Here is a 14,863-nt window from a genome sequence, read left to right as displayed (position 1 = left end):
GGAGAAAATTAAGACATCATCAATGTATACAATAGAGAAATTGGAAAAATGAGTGAAAATATCATTCATAATATTTTGAAATTCACTAGAAGCATTTTTTAATCCAAAAGGCATGACATTCCATTCATAATGTCCAAAAGGAACTGTAAAAGCAGTTTTATATCTATCATTTTCATCTATTTGAATTTGCCAAAATCCACTCTTCATATCAAATTTTGAAAATACAGTAGCATCATATAATCTTGAAAGTAAATCTTTTTTATTGGGAATTGGATATCTTATCCATTTTAAGGCTTCATTGCATAATTTTGTTCAAACCAAGGAAAGAAATATATATCAGTTCCTAATTCATTCATATGATTATACCATTTATTTCTTATTTGATTTTGTAAATATTTTGAAAATGTATTAAAAAACCATTCTCTCTTATCATCATATTCGGGAGACATAAAGTCTTTTCTTAATTTTTCCTTATTTATATTATAATTTTTATTTAGTTCATAATCTTTCTCTTCATTATTTATGACATTCCCATTATTACTATCAACTAAAGAAGGCCTATGAGACCTAGAGGAAGAGCTCTTGAAAGACCTTTATTCATACCATATGAAACTCCTCATAATTTGCAAATTTCTTTTAAAAAAGATAATACATAATTATTAGAAGAAATTTCTAAAAGATTAGATACTTTAAAAATAAAAAATCATGCTTCTACCTCAAATCATAAAGAAATTCTGACCATAAAAAATAATCATAAAGAAACAAATAATACTGATACTGAATCATACATAGATAAATTACAATCTCAATTCAAAAATTTAGATATAAACAAAATGACTTCAGGATATATTAATGATCCAGGAAGAGAGACCAGGAATAATTACAAAGGAAAATAAACAGTAGAAAATATTCTACATATCTTTTGAACAGTAGGTTAGGTAATAATTTGACATAATTCCGGACTGACATAATTCTGGATAGCAGCAATAATTCAATGTATCACGTGCCTTCTGAACAGTGAAGCACCAATAATTCTTGAGTAGATAATGCTCCGCGTACCTTCCGAAAAGTAAAGCACCAATAATTCTTTGGTCTTGTGATCAATAATTCTTGAGTCTTCTGACTGATTCAAAGTAGCAATAATTCTTGAACTAGTAGCAATAATTCTTGAACTGTTTCCTGAGCAAAATTAATTATTTTGTCTTTTGTGACGGCTGATACATGAATTCCGACAATGATCCAAAAAGTCTTGATGCCATAATAAAGTTGTCATAATGCATCTAAATGATTCACTTCAAAAGTCAAATGATTCACTTCAAAAGTCTTTTGATTCATAAAGTCTTCATAATTCTAATACGGCTCATAATGCATCTTCATAAATGATTCTTCAAAAGTCTTTTGGTTCATAAAGTCTTCATAATGCTAAATCTGCATAATCTGCATAAGGATCTTGAAAATCTGCATAAGGGTCTTGAGCATATCCTGCTAATACTGGTTCATCTTCATCTTCATCATCTGATAATTGAGATAATGTTTAGAATCAGCCAAAAGAACATTCTTCAGAAAGCATGAATTCTAGTCCAATTTCCCAACCTTCACAAATTTAGGATGGGAAGACTTTTGTGACTAATTCCCTAGCATTTTTCATATGTTGGTATTCAGGTTCAACATGAAATAATTTTGGCTGGTATGATTTATACTTATGCAAAATTTGTGAAGGTTGGGAAATTGGACTAGAATTTATGCTTTCTAAAGAATGTTCTTTTGGCTGATTCTAAACATTATCTCAATTATCAGATGATGAAGATGAAGATGAACCAGTATTAGCAGGATATGCTCAAGACCCTTATGCAGATTTTCAAGATCCTTATGTAGATTATGCAGATTTAGCATTATGAAGACTTTATGAACCAAAAGACTTTTGAAGAATCATTTATGAAGATGCATTATGAGCCGTATTAGAATTATGAAGACTTTATGAATCAGAAGACTTTTGAAGTGAATCATTTGACTTTTGAAGTGAATCATTTAGATGCATTATGACAACTTTATTATGGCATCAAGACATTTTGGATCATTGTCGGAATTCATGTATCAGCCGTCACAAAAGACAAAATAATTAATTTTGCTCAGGAAACAGTTCAAGAATTATTGCTACTAGTTCAAGAATTATTGCTACTTTGAATCAGTCAGAAGACTCAAGAATTATTGATCACAAGACCAAAGAATTATTGGTGCTTTACTTTTCGGAAGGTACGCGAAGCATTATCTACTCAAGAATTATTGGTGCTTCACTGTTCAGAAGGCACGTGATACATTGAATTATTGCTGCTGTCCAGAATTATGTCAGTCCGGAATTATGTCAAATTATTACCTAACCTACTGTTCAAAAGATATGTAGAATATTTTCTACTGTTTATTTTCCTTTTCTTTTCGCCTATAAAAGGCTTGTAAGTTATGTTTAGAGTCAAATATCTAATATTGTTTCAAATCAATCTATAAAAGATGTTTTAAGATATAAGAAAAATATTTATAAAAATTTGAAACATTTAAAAAACCTTTCTTCAAATTTTAAGTGGTATAAGGATGTATTTCTCCCAGAATTATTAATCAGAATAAATAAAAGAAACTCTTATTGGAAAGAAAGATTTATAGATTATTTTACCCTTAAGGTTAAAGAAAAATTTAATAATTGTTACAATGATTATATGAGTTTTACATATAGAAGAATTATTAATGCAATAAAACATATAGAATTAAATTTATGTATAATCTATGATTTAAGATTAACAAATCATTTTAAGGATAAGAAATATGACAAAAAAGAATTAGGATCTTTTTATCAAAATGGTTTTCTAAATTGTTTTATTTCTTTAATAGTATCATCCATTAAGTATAAGTTTCATAAAAAGAAGATAAGATCATACAAACCTTATAAGATAAAAAGCTTAAAGAGTTTTCAGTATAATGATAGACAACCTATACATTATAAATATAATCAAAATAGTCATAATTGCAAAATAAAAAATAAAATTAAAAAACTTATATCCCAACTCTTAGATGTATTATCTAAACCTGAAAAATTATTACAAATTGATAATAACAATATTATATTTCAAAATGATGAATATTCTAATAATAAAATAAGATTATGTTTCTATAATAATAAGAATATGTGTAGAAAAGATATAAATACTTTAACAAGAGAAGAAAGAATAATATTGGAATTAATAAACCAAATTGAAGATCCATAAACAAAAATAAAATACTTATGGAATTCATGTATCAGCCGCCACAAAAGACAAAACAATCAATTATTCCTCCACCGCCTCAATCGGTGCACCGTCACCCATGGTCGGAGAGTCTTGCTTCGGTGATCGCAGTCACAAGCGAGAGTTCCCATGGATGATATGCCTGTATTAACAGCACAAGACAACTGGCTCTGATACCATAAACTCACCCAGGTGATAGCACTAAGAGGAAGACAGTATAATAATGAAGATAATGAGTATTATGAAGATAATGAAAGAAGATGATGAAAGATAATGATTTAAAATAATTTAACAAAATAATTCAAAAACATAATATAAAGGAGAATCATATAGTGAAGAGAAAGACGAAGTAATAAACATACTTGATTATATTGATTCGAAGAAGAGATGATACAAAGCTGCCTTGATGCGAGGCAAGATACAAGATTCAAGGAAGGGGAAGGGAATAGTACTGATAGTACTGATACAAAAGGATAGAAAGGCTAAAGGCTTAGAAAGGCTGATGGCTTCTTTCTGAAAGCTTGTGAACCTCTCAAAAATGCTATGCCTTCTAAACATAACTTACATGCATTTTTATAGGAAAAACTACAGATATAAACAGTAGAAATTATTCGGCATATCTTTTAAACAGTAAAAGTAATAATTCTGAACGGCAATAATTCAACGTTCTGCGTGCCTTCCGAATAGTAAAGCACCAATAATTCTTTGGTCTTGTGATCAATAATTCTTGAGTCTTCTGTACTGGCTGATACATGAACTGATTCCATGAACTGATTCCTGAGGAATAATTGATTGTTTTGTCTTTTGTGGCGGCTGATACATGAATTCCGACAATGATCCCAAAAGTCTTGATGCCATAATAAAGTTGCTTGTCTTTTGTGGCGGCTGGTAGCTGATAATTCATAAAGTCTGATTTATAAGTCTTCATTCCATTAATGAGTCTTCAAAAGTCTTCATATAATTAGGTTGCCATAATACATCTGTCATAATGCATCTTCATAAATGATTCTTCAAAAAGTCTCTTGATTCATTAAGTCTTCATAATGCTAAGTCTGCATAATCTATAAATGATTCTTCAAAAAGTCTTCTGATTCATTAAGTCTTCATAATGCTAAGTCTGCATAATCTGCATAAGGGTCTTGAGCATATCCTGCTAATACTGGTTCATCTTCATTTTCATCTTCATCATCTGATAATTGAGATAGAGTTTCGAGCAAATGCTTTTTAAACTCATGCTTTGAACTGGAGGAGGCTAATTTGACCTGATTGATGTTCTTCTTCAAAAGAAACTGATTTGAGGCTAGGAATTGTTCCGTGCATAATTTATTAATTCTTGTAATAATATCATCATAAGTATATCTATCCCACCATTTTACTGCAGTAGTGCGGACAATGTATCTGATTTTATTATTGGGAGACTGAGGATTATTTTTTGGGGAAAAGAAATTATAATCCCAAGACATTATCCAAGGAATATTAAAATGAAGAAAGAAATAAAGTTCTGGGGGAAAATTATTGAAAGGAGATGGAGAAGGATGAGTCTTAGAATAATCTAAAAATTTGTTGTGAAGAGGAGGTGGTAAAATACCAGTTTCTGCTCCAAAGAGCTTCCACCAATATTCAAACCATAATGGTAATGATTGGACTGGATGAATTTTGTCAAAGATAAAAAACCAAGAGTGTTGGTAACGATCATTCTGAAGATAGAAGGTATTATACCAAGCTTTTTGATAATCAAAATAATTATAAGTTTGGGGATGAAAGGGTTGTGAAAATTTTCTGCCCTGCCAAGGGTTATAATTCCACTGGGCTGGTGAAGGCACATTTTTTATAGTACATTTAGAAAAGACAATTCTTTTAAGATCTGGGTCAAATTTACAAGGAGTATGAGATAAGATGACTGATCCAGAATCTACTAGAATGAATTCATAAAATTTTTCAGATTTATTTTTCTCTTCTGGCATAAAATCCTATCCTGGTGGGAACACTTTTGTTACTAATTCTTTGGCATTCTTCATATGCTGATACTCCAATTCAATAGGAAATAATTTTGGCTGGACTGTTTTGTATTTATGCAATATTTGGGATGGTTGGGCAAAGGTGGGTATTATTGGTGCGGGACAAGGAGAACTTATACTATCTGATTTTGAAGAGGAATGATCCTTTGAGGAAGATGATGTTGTCTGGGCAAAAGTGGATGATTTAGAAGGTAAAGGAGGAAAATTTCCTAAGACAGTAAACTTATTATGAGTTGGGACAACATTTGATGGGGAAGTGAAAGAAGGATTATTCTGATTATCCTGAGATGATCGCTTATTAATAGCATAATCACCAGGATTTTGAATTTTTGATCTATCTGGCTTATTCATTTTCCCTTAAAAAAGATCATGGGTTAAGAAATCAGGGATACTATTTGATTCTCTTTTTATATATTCAATTTTAAAATCAAAATAATTTAAAGAGGTTAAAATGGCTTTAAATTTTGTAAATATTTGCTTAGAAGCTATATTATTAACATATTGTTGAGGAATTTTCTGCAGAATTTCCGCTGGAAATTCTTCATACTTATTCACCTTAGCCTTTCCTTTCTTCGCTGGAGTTAGGCGCTTAGGATTTTGTGGAATTTCCGCTGGAAATTCTTCATACTCAACACAGATAATAAATTCTTGATTTAAAAGATCATTTTGAAATAAAATTACTAAAATTTCTTTTTTGATAATACTATAATTTTGTGGAGTATACCATATACCAAAATGATAACAAACTACATAGACATAATATTCTCTACCTATTTTTGGAACATTGGTTTCAATAATTCTAAAAGTATTAGAGGAAAAGAAACCTAGGCATGTGAGGATTTTGACATGTCTAATGATTTCTGAATGTTGATTTGACCAAAGAGGATAATTCTTTTTTAATCTCTGATAATGAGATTTGCAATTGATTCTAAAATTCTTATAATAATCAGAAATATTATTTAAGCTTTCCAGAAATCTTTGTAACTGATTCTCGTCTTTTATTTCATCAAGAATTTGCAATGATTTATTTATGAAAATATTCTTAACAATATTATGACCAAGGAAATGATTATTATTCAAAGATAAGTTAATTTTAGTTGGTGAAATTATCAATCCATTATTATTTATGATTTGGACAAAAGCATGTAAATGTTTCCAATTTTGTTTGAAGAGGATTAAAACATCATTTATGGAAAAGTTGGTAAAAGATGTGAAAATATTATTCATATCATTTCTAAATTTTCTGAGAGCATTTTTTAATTCAAATTCAAATGACATATCATTTCGTTCATAATGTTTGAAGGATATTATAAAAGCAATTTTATCATTTTCACTTATTTGGATTTGCCAAAATCTACTTTTCCTATTAAATTTTGAAAATATAGTAGCATCATTTAATCTGGAAATTAAATTTCTTTTATTAAGAATTGGATACCTTATCCATTTTAAATTTTTTAAATCAACATTTTTCTGAACATAAAAAGCTGAATAATTCCAAGATAATTTACTTTTTCGTTTTAGACATTTTTGTAGTAAATTTTTAATTTCTTTATTACAATAATTTAATAATTCTTGATTCACTTGAATAGGCCTAATTTTTGTTAGTATCTTTTTCTTATCAAAATTTGATTCATAAAGTAATTGAATAACATGATTCTTATTATACCCAAAAGCTTTTGAAATATTAGCACAAATTTCTGATTCTATTTTTCTTTGAAAACTTTTAATTCTTTGTTGTAATAAATGATCATTTAATTGTTCTTTTATTCTTTTATGTTTTTGTTTTAAGAACATTATTTGTTTGGAAATATCATTAATATCTTCTTTTATTATTAGTAAAATAAATCTGAATAAGATTTTCTTTCTCATAATTTCAGTACTAATTCTTTTTTCTGTTTTTATAAAAGAAAGATTCCTTATTATTATTCTAGAAGTAATATCTTTTACTAAAATAATGGTAATCTTAAAATATATTTTAACACATATTCCATTATTACATATATGGATATTGGGTATAATTCCTTTTTGAATATAATTCATATCTGCACTTGAATCTAATAATGCTATGGTTGTAGTTTGAAATTCAGCATTAATTATTAAAGTAACATAACATTTTTGAAAGATTATTCTATCTATAAGATTAATAAATAATTCTTTAATTACTGAATTTTGTTTGATATTATCATGATCTTTGATTTTATTATCTTGTATATGATTTTTGATTTTATCATCTTGTATTATATTATTTATTTCAAATTTTAAATCTTGACTTGTAGTAAAATATTTTTCTTGTTTAGATCTATTAGAAACATTAATAAGATTATAATTTATGTTATTAGCAATAATTTTTTCTTTTTGAATAATTTGATATAAGTATTTTATTTTTGTTTCTGGATCTTCAATTTGGTTTATTAATTCCAATATTATTCTTTCTTTTCTTGTTAAAGTATTTATATCTTTTCTACACATATTCTTATTATTATAGAAACATAATCTTATTTTATTATTAGAATATTCATCATTTTGAAATATAATATTGTTATTATCAATTTGTAATAATTTTTCAGGTTTAGATAATACATCTAAGAGTTGGGATATAAGTTTTTTAATTTTATTTTTTATTTTGCAATTATGACTATTTTGATTATATTTATAATGTATAGGTTGTCTATCATTATACTGAAAACTCTTTAAGCTTTTTATCTTATAAGGTTTGTATGATCTTATCTTCTTTTTATGAAACTTATACTTAATGGATGATACTATTAAAGAAATAAAACAATTTAGAAAACCATTTTGATAAAAAGATCCTAATTCTTTTTTGTCATATTTCTTATCCTTAAAATGATTTGTTAATCTTAAATCATAGATTATACATAAATTTAATTCTATATGTTTTATTGCATTAATAATTCTTCTATATGTAAAACTCATATAATCATTGCAACAATTATTAAATTTTTCTTTAACCTTAAGGGTAAAATAATCTATAAATCTTTATTTCCAATAAGAGTTTCTTTTATTTATTCTGATTAATAATTCTGGGAGAAATACATCCTTATACCACTTAAATTTTGAAGAAATGTTTTTTAAATGTTTCAAATTTTTATAAATATTTTTCTTATATCTTAAAACATCTTTTATAGATTGATTTGAAACAATATTAGATATTTGATAATCTGATTTATTAGGACATTTATAAACAATATTCGTTATTATCATTATATCATGTAAGATATCTGAAATTTCATAATCTGATAAATCATTTATATTCCAATTATATAGAGCATTAGCTATATAAGCAATTCTTGCATTTAATTTAGCTTTTATTCCTAATTCTTCAAATTGTATATCAGGAGGTTTAAGATACCAATTATGAATTATAGAATAATAATCATGAATTATAAAAGTATGTGTTACATATTTTTTCTTATATTTATTCCTAGGTATTAATCCACTATCATTTCTATTTTCTAAAATTATTCTATTTAGATCTAGATCTTTAGATCGTAACTTATCAATGACTAATTCTTCTTGTGAAATTTTATTATGATTTGATGTAGACACATGATTTTTATTCTCTTGATCTGGAATTTTAGGAATTTCTTCTAATAATTCTGTATTATTTATTTTAAAAGAAAATCGTAAATTCGGAGGAGTTTCATATAATAAAAGTCTTTCAGTTTCTTTTTCTTGATTTTTAATTGTTAATGGATTTATATGATTTTCAATTCTGCTTGATTTGTCATTAAAATCTTTTATACAAGTATTTGGAAAATTATTTTGTAATATAATATTATTATTATTACTAGGACTAGCTTTAAAAGAAGAAGTAATTAATTTAAGAGGAGAAGTAACTAATTGTGATTCTTTATGTATTAGGCTTAATGATTCATTAGGAGTATATTCTTTATCATGAGTATCTTTTTTATGAATAATTTCATTAGGTAAAGGACTAATTTCATTAGTTAAAGGATTATTATCTTGTTGTGTAGTATTATTCATATTTTTATCATCATTAAGACTTGTTACTTTAAGAGGAAAAACAATTATTTGTGATTCTAAATGTATAGAAGTTATAGATTCAGAAGGAAGGTTAGAAGAGTATACTTCTTGAGTTTTTTCAATTTTACTAATATTATCTTCTTTAATGTTAATCTTTTCATAATTATGCTCAAACTAGGGGAAGAAATATATATCTGTTCTTAATTCATTCATATGATTATACCATTTGGTTCTTATATCATTCTGTTCTATTTGTGAAAATTTATTAAAAAACCATTTTCTCTTATCATCATATTCAGGAGACATGAAATCTTTTCTTAATTTATCTTTGTTTATTTCATACTTTCTATTTAACTCATCTCTAATTTTCATCATAATTTCAAAATCTTTCATAACCCAATTCTCTTCATTATTTATGACATTCCCATTATTACTATCAACTAAAGAAGGCCTATGAGACCTAGAGGAAGAGCTCCTAAAGAACGAATCCATCATTTGTTTTAATACTCTAAGTTTTCAATAATCAATTCGAACTCTATCGGGACCACTGCCGGGACCACCCTAAACGCTCTCCTGGCTAACCAGGCTGACCAACGGACTCACGCTAAACCAACGCTAGCAGTTCGGACCGACCACCTACGACTCGGAATATTATCTCTTCTTTTTATGAAACTTATACTTAATGGATGATACTATTAAAGAAATAAAACAATTTAGAAAACCATTTTGATAAAAAGATCCTAATTCTTTTTTGTCATATTTCTTATCCTTAAAATGATTTGTTAATCTTAAATCATAGATTATACATAAATTTAATTCTATATGTTTTATTGCATTAATAATTCTTCTATATGTAAAACTCATATAATCATTGTAACAATTATTAAATTTTTCTTTAACCTTAAGGGTAAAATAATCTATAAATCTTTCTTTCCAATAAGAGTTTCTTTTATTTATTCTGATTAATAATTCTGGGAGAAATACATCCTTATACCACTTAAAATTTGAAGAAAGGTTTTTTAAATGTTTCAAATTTTTATAAATATTTTTCTTATATCTTAAAACATCTTTTATAGATTGATTTGAAACAATATTAGATATTTGATAATCTGATTTATTAGGACATTTATAAACAATATTCGTTATTATCATTATATCATGTAAGATATCTGAAATTTCATAATCTGATAAATCATTTATATTCCAATTATATAGAGCATTAGCTATATAAGCAATTCTTGCATTTAATTTAGCTTTTATTCCTAATTCTTCAAATTGTATATCAGGAGGTTTAAGATACCAATTATGAATTATAGAATAATAATCATGAATTATAAAAGTATGTATTACATATTTTTTCTTATATTTATTCCTAGGTATTAATCCACTGTCATTTCTTTTTTCTAAAATTATTCTATTTAGATCTAGATCTTTAGATCGTAACTTATCAATGACTAATTCTGTATCTAATTCTGTTTCTAATTCTTCTTGTGAAATTTTATTATGATTTGATGTAGACACATGATTTTTATTTTCTTGATCTGGAATTTTAGGAATTTCTTCTAATAATTCTGTATTATTTATTTTAAAAGAAAATCGTAAATTCGGAGGAGTTTCATATAATAAAAGTCTTTCAGTTTTTTTTTCTTGATTTTTAATTGTTAATGGATTTATATGATTTTCAATTCTGCTTGATTTGTCATTAAAATCTTTTATACAAGTATTTGGAAAATTAGTTTGTAATATAATATTATTATTATTATTACTAGGACTAGCTTTAAAAGAAGAAGTAATTAATTTAAGAGGAGAAGTAACTAATTGTGATTCTTTATGTATTAGGCTTAATGATTCATTAGGAGTATATTCTTTATCAGGAGTATATTTTTTATGAATAATTTCATTAGGTAAAGGACTAATTTCATTAGTTAAAGGATTATTATCTTGTTGTGTAGTATTATTCATATTTTTATCATCATTAAGACTTGTTACTTTAAACCTGTTTTTCATAAACTACTGGATCATAAGGCCACACCAAGCGCGGTTATGTCACCTAGAAATGGTACCTACCAGGCCAGCCGGCCACCGCCTCAATCGGTGCACCGTCACCCATGGTCGGAGAGTCTTGCTTCGGTGATCGCAGTCACAAGCGAGAGTTCCCATGGATGATATGCCTGTATTAACAGCACAGGACAACTGGCTCTGATACCATAAACTACTGGATCATAAGGCCACGCCAAGCGCGGTTATGTCACCTAGAAATGGTACCTACCAGGCCAGCCGGCCACCGCCTCAATCGGTGCACCCCTTCTTTCACTTCCCCATCAAATGTTGTCCCAACTCAGAATAAGTTTACTGTCTTAGGAAATTTTCCTCCTTTACCTTCTAAATCATCCAAATGTTAGGGAATTAGTCACAAAAGTCTTCCCACCAGGATGGGATTTTCTGCCAGAAGACCAAAATAAGAATAAAAAATTTTATGAATTCATACTTGTTGACTCTGGATCAGTCCTTCTATCACACACCCCTTGCAAATATGATCCTGATCATAAAAGGATTGCTTTCTCCAAATGCACTATTAAAAATGTTCTTTCTCCTGCTCAGTGGAGTCATAACCCTTGGCAGGGAAAAAGATTTACTCAACCCTTTGTTCCTCAAACTTATAATTATTTTGATTATCAAAAAGCTTGGTATAATACCTTTTTCTTTCAGAATAATCGTTATCAACATTCTTGGTTTTTTACCTTTGATAAAATTCATGAAATCAAAAAATTACGTTTATGGTTTGATGAATGGTGGAAGGAGGAGTCCCTAGATTAGTTATAAATTATAAACCTTTGAATGAAGCCTTAAAATGGATAAGATATCCAATAAAAAAGATTTACTTTCAAGATTATATGATGCTACTGTATTTTCAAAATTTGATATGAAGAGTGGATTTTGGCAAATTCAAATAGATGAAAATGATAGATATAAAACTGCTTTTACAGTTCCTTTTGGACATTATGAATGGAATGTCATGCCTTTTGGATTAAAAAATGCTCCTAGTGAATTTCAAAATATTATGAATGATATTTTCACTCCTTTTTCCAATTTCTCTATTGTATACATTGATGATGTCTTAATTTTCTCCAAATCAATAGAACAACATTGGAAACATTTACATACTTTTGTCCAAATCATAAAGAATAATGGATTAGTAGTTTCACCTACTAAAATTAGTTTATTTCAGAATAATATTCGTTTTCTTGGTCATAATATTGTTCAAAATACCATTACCCCCATAAATAGGTCATTACAATTTGCGGATAAATTTCCTGATGAAATAAAAGACAAAAATCAGTTACAAAGATTTCTAGGAAGCTTAAATTATATTTCTGATTATTATGAAAATCTTAGAATCATTTGTAAACCCCTTTATCAACGACTACAAAAAGATCCTCCTCCTTGATCTAATCAACACACAGAAGTTGTTAAACAGGTTAAAAAACATGTCAAAGTCCTTCCTTGTCTAGGTCTTCCTTCTCCTAATACTTTCAAAATTGTTGAAACTGATGCCTCAGAAATAGGATATGGAGGTATACTCAAGCAAAGAATTTCCAATTCAAAAAGAACGAATCCATCATTTGTTTTAATACTCTAAGTTTTCAATAATCAATTCGAACTCTATCGGGACCACTGCCGGGACCACCCTAAACGCTCTCCTGGCTAACCGGGCTGACCAACGGACTCACGCTAAACCAACGCTAGCAGTTCGGACCGACCACCTACGACTCGGAATATTATCGCAAACTCTGAACCCTCTCTCTACTCACCCTTGGCTCTGATACCATAAACTCACCCAGGTGATAGCACTAAGAGGAAGACAGTATAATAATGAAGATAATGAGTATTATGAAGATAATGAAAGAAGATGATGAAAGATAATGATTTAAAATAATTTAACAAAATAATTCAAAAACATAATATAAAGGAGAATCATATAGTGAAGAGAAAGACGAAGTAATAAACATACTTGATTATATTGATTCGAAGAAGAGATGATACAAAGCTGCCTTGATGCGAGGCAAGATACAAGATTCAAGGAAGGGGAAGGGAATAGTACTGCTTTCTCCAAATGCACTATTAAAAATGTTCCCTTTTGATGTAGGACGGAATTTAATAATATTTTCGGTTTAAACGAAAATAGAAGAGTTGCCAAAAATAATATTGAAACAGAGCCGTTTGATTAGAAGTTTACCTGTTTGCAGACAATGGAAATACAAAAGGAAAGACTTGATCGTCAAACCAATAGTTTATTTTATTTTATTTCCTTATTAGAATTAAGATTTTATTTCCTTTACTCATTAGGACTAGATTTGCTTTATGTATTTCTTTTCCTTTTAGAATAAGTTTTACTTTTACTACTAGAATAAGGTTTACTATTGGTATTAGGAAAGGTTTACTTTTACTACTAGGGATAGGTTTACTTTTTCTACAAGTATTTATCTTCTATAAATAAGCTTGCTTATTATGTAAAACTCAGAATCAATTGAATTGTTATAAAATCAGAGAATTCTCTCTCAAATACTCTGCGGAGTTTTATCTTTCTTTTAGCCTACGGGCTTGTTTTATCTTTTGGGGTAGAAGACGAAGACGCTTCTCCTTGCAGAATCAAAGACGCTGTTCTTTGAGACATCGGCATTGACTCTCAAGAATAAAATATCTGATGTTCTTTCTCATCATGAACTTGACATTCAAAATATTCGTGGACAAGGATATGACGGTGCTAGCAATATGCGTGGTGAATGAAAAGGATTGCAGGCATTATTTCTTAATGATTGTCCTTATGCATACTATGTTCATTGTTTTACTCACCGATTGCAATTAGCATTAGTTGCTGCATCTAGAGAAGTGGTTTATGTTCATGAGTTCTTCACAAATTTGAATTTCATTATCAATATGGTTGGTGCTTCATGTAAACGTCACGATCAACTACAAGCTGCTCAAGCAGAAAAAATTGCACATATGCGAGCTATTGGTGATCTTGAAACTGGAAAATGAGCTAACCAAATTGGCACTTTGAAACGAGCTGGTGATACTCGTTGGGGTTCTCATTATAATTCTATTTGCAGCCTAATAAGTATGTTTGATGCTACTTGTTCGGTGCTTGAAATAATTAGAAGAGAATGAGCTAATTACTCTCAACGGGGAGATGCTAATGCTGCTTATAAAATTGTTACATCCTTCGAATTCATTTTTATTTTACATTTGATGAAGGAAATCATGGGTATCACTGATGTTCTTTGTCAAGCTTTGCAGCAAAAATCTCAAGACATTTTGAATGCTATTAATTCAGTTTCTACTGCAAAACAAAATTATCCAAAAGCTGAGAGATGATGATTGGGAGAAATTGCTTGAGAGTGTTGTCTCTTTCTCCAGGAAATTTGAAATTGACATCCCAGACTTAAGTACTCGTTATATTGAAGGTCGATGTCATAATCAACGAAATCACATTACAGTGGAGCATCATTATCATTTTGACATATTCAATGCTGCTATAGACTTTCAACTACAAGAGCTTAATTGTAG

This window comes from Alnus glutinosa, chromosome 1 (genome assembly GCF_958979055.1).
Source record: "Alnus glutinosa chromosome 1, dhAlnGlut1.1, whole genome shotgun sequence".
Taxonomy (NCBI): domain Eukaryota; kingdom Viridiplantae; phylum Streptophyta; class Magnoliopsida; order Fagales; family Betulaceae; genus Alnus; species Alnus glutinosa.
Note: the sequence above shows the minus strand (reverse complement) of the source record.